Below are 3,435 nucleotides of genomic sequence, written 5' to 3'. Positions count from 1 at the left end.
GCCTTCTAGAGGGAAGACGGGAGCTATTTACAGCAATAAGGCAATATTTTATTTAGTTGGTAGCCCACTAAAGACACACCAAATACTATAGTTCAGCATTCTGGGAAAGACATTCATTATTAAACACAAGTGACCTTAGCTAACAAAACCATCCCCAGTGCAGTAGAGAGCTAAGGCAATGTGACAGAGCCAGCTGTGTTTGACAATGTGTATTCCACACTTGTCCTCATGAAGCAAAGGGCAAGGACATTTTATTTTATTTTATTTATTTATTTATTTTTTTATACCTACAGTACCCGGTCTTCCTAGGCGATCTTCCATCCAAGTACTAACCAGGCCTGACCCTGCTTAGCTTCCGAGATCAGATGGGATCGGGTGTGTTCAGGGTGACATGGCTGTAGACAGGACATTTTTAAAAGTCGTGCTAATCTATAAAAAGAATTTCTGAGAAGGGTAAACATGCAAAAATGATCACGAAGAAGTAATATTTGTTAAATTGACTTGTTCTGTGCTCTTATTATGTTGCAGGAATTGCCTTGGGCAGTTCCACATACATTATCTTACTGTCCTCCTAACAACCATCTATATTTCGTTTATAGATGACACTGAAGTTTAAAGAAGCTGTATATCTTTTGCTGTACAACCAATTCCTCAAAAATTTAGCAGCTTAAAATGAGAACTGTATTATCATCTCACAGTTTTTAAGAGTCAGGACATTGACAGCAACTTAGCTGGGTGGTTCTGGCTCAGGGTCTCTCATGGCGGTTGCAGTCCGGCTGGGGTAGCAGTCCTCTGAACATCGGAGGATTAATTTCCAAGTTCACCTTCTTGGTTATTGGCAGGCCTCAGCTACTCCCAGCAGTTGGAAGAAGGGTCTCAGATCCCAGTAATATCGGCGTCTCCACAGTGTTGCCTGGATGTCGTGAAGCTATGGTAACTGGCTTCTGCTGGAGTGAGAAATTCAAAAGAGATAGAGCCCAAGACGGAAGCTGCAGTTTTTCATAACTTAATCTTGGAATTAAGATTCCATCACTTCTGTCACGGTCCTTTGGTCATACAGAGCAACTCAGATATGCTGTGAGAGGAGACGCTTCAAAGGATATGAATGCCAGGAGGCGGGAACAGTCAGAGCCATCTTGGAGACTGGCTATCTCAGAAATTAAATACATTGTCCAGTTTTACTGCTAGGAAGTGACTGAGTCAAACATTGAAAGTAAGTCTGTCAGACTAAAAATCCAGTGCTCTTTCTGCTTCATATGAATTTTTGGACATCGGAAGTAATATATATTTAAAAAGTTATTTTTTATAGATTTTTGTGCAAACCAAAGTTGGTTTAACCAAAACTTTATATCATTAAGTAACCAAATTTGAAAACGAATAAGGCTTTTTAAGTGTGATTTTCAATGAAAAGGTGAAAGATTGCATTTATCTTTCACCCCGTATTTATTGAACAAGCATGAAAAAATTATGTGCAAATTTAGTTGCCAGAAAAATCTTGAGTTTCTGAAAAGTGGTTTGGTGTTTGGAGTAGACGCAATAGGCCGGCTTACCTAATACCATTCTCTATTTATTTCTCCCTCGTCTCCCTCCGCTAAAAAAGGTCAAAAAGTTAAATACAAATTTTCCCAGCCTCCTTGGCAACTAGACCATTCAATACAGTAACAGCCAAGGAAATTTAACTGGAAGTCTCCTGGTGCTTTCATTTCGTGATATAATAGGTCTTCCCTGTACATCCTCAGCCTCACCCTCCCAGCCCCAGCTTCCTGCCACAAAAGCAGAAAAAGAGTCCTGGGACTGCTCTTCTCTTTGCTGAACTATTAAACCAAGGCCAGAAGAACTCTAATTCCACTTCTTGTTAGGCAAGAAGTAAACCTTTATATGTTTAGCCCCACTCTTAGTCGGGATTCCTGTTAAGTTCAGCTGTAAGTATTCCTAATTTTCTCAGTGTGAGATAGTTTGAAAAGACATGAAAAATTAAGCCAGCAAATCCTGATGAAAGAGGGTGGTGTTAGAAAAGTGGCTTAGTTAAGAAAATTTATTTCTAAACAATTTCCCATGTAACCTAAATTCCTACCAGCTGAGGGGTAAGATAATCACAACCATGATATATCTTATTATTATCATTATTATTATTTTGTCTTAATCTCTAACAATAGTGCAGGAAGTTCAGACCTCTTTCATTCCTTGAAAATAGTGGTTGAACCACTTAAGGCTGTCTCCCCTGTCCTTTACTTGACCAGCCTCTGTGACTGCTCTTTGGGTTGGACTATTCCCTTTGCTCCTATGTCAGCTCATCATATTGAAGTCTAGTGGCAGCTGCTAATGTCCAAAGTGACGGTTATTCTGCTAGTATCCACTGAAGATGACACATCTGCTTTGGAGGTCTACCCTAGGACCCTCTGTGGCTGCTGCAGTCACCAAAGTTGCAGGCCCCAGCATGAAATGTTGCAGAAGTTATGGGCCCAGATGGCACCTTGCCATCTCAGTGGCTCAGAGACTTTGCTGCTCTATTGCTGCCTCTTTCCCCTAGGGAGTTGCGGGGAATGAATTGGGCCAGTCTCAAGAATAACCTAAGAGGTAGATGCTACATTAGACAGCCACCGCTCTTACTCTTTGATGATTTCTGCTGTCCTTGGATCATGTTTATGGGCCTCAACTGTCTCCTCTTTTACCTCTCAAATGGTCTCTTGTCCTTTATAGAATAGTGTGTTTACTGCCCTGATTAACTGGTCCTAGACCATCATTTCTTGGCTTTCCTGCATCTTAGAATGAAACAACCTTAGGCTCAAGTTGTAATTCTTGATACATAAAAGTCAAATAAAGTTGGCCTAATTTAACTTGTAGGTTTACACACTAATAAAAATTTATCTGAATTAAGAAGAATAAAAATAGGCTGACAGATTAATATTTGGGAAATTACATGGCACAGTCCAATAGCATGCCAGAGTGTTACCTGTTGCTTACATTGTACAAATATTACATTGTACAAATAAATCTCTGTTGTCACACTCAACTTCTCCCACTATTTTTACTTACATTTGATAAGGATCTTTTCAGAACCACAGGCTTACCTCAAAATAACAAAACTATTCTGTTCTTACACAATTATTTAGCTAACCCAGAGAAAATACAGTGGTGTCTGTGAATGTTATTTGTATCCCGCAGCCACCAAATATTAACTCTCTGGGTCAGCCTATAGAAAATGTATTATTCAAGACAGGAAATTTTACTACATACAAAATTTAATGAGTAAGTATACTTATCAGGCATGTGGTAATCAGGAATTTCCATCCATACAATGAATATACAATTCTAAATATTGCTTATGCCTGGAATTCTATTCAAACACCGAGAACACTTTAAAGAAAATTTCAGCCTGAAACCATGTCAGCAAAAGTATCTTTTTTTCTTTTTCTGATAAAGAATTTGCAGCCT

The 3,435-nt window shown here is 39.1% G+C and overlaps 1 pseudogene; it reads right to left on the bottom strand.

Moving 5' to 3' along the window:
* Positions 1-284: 284 nt before the first annotated feature.
* Positions 285-403, bottom strand: LOC112476908 (annotated as a pseudogene).
* Positions 404-3,435: the final 3,032 nt, after the last annotated feature.

Source organism: Pteropus alecto, unplaced genomic scaffold, assembly GCF_000325575.1.
Source record: "Pteropus alecto unplaced genomic scaffold, ASM32557v1 scaffold81, whole genome shotgun sequence".
NCBI classification, from domain to species: domain Eukaryota; kingdom Metazoa; phylum Chordata; class Mammalia; order Chiroptera; family Pteropodidae; genus Pteropus; species Pteropus alecto.
This window is presented reverse-complemented; position numbering and strand designations above follow the sequence as displayed.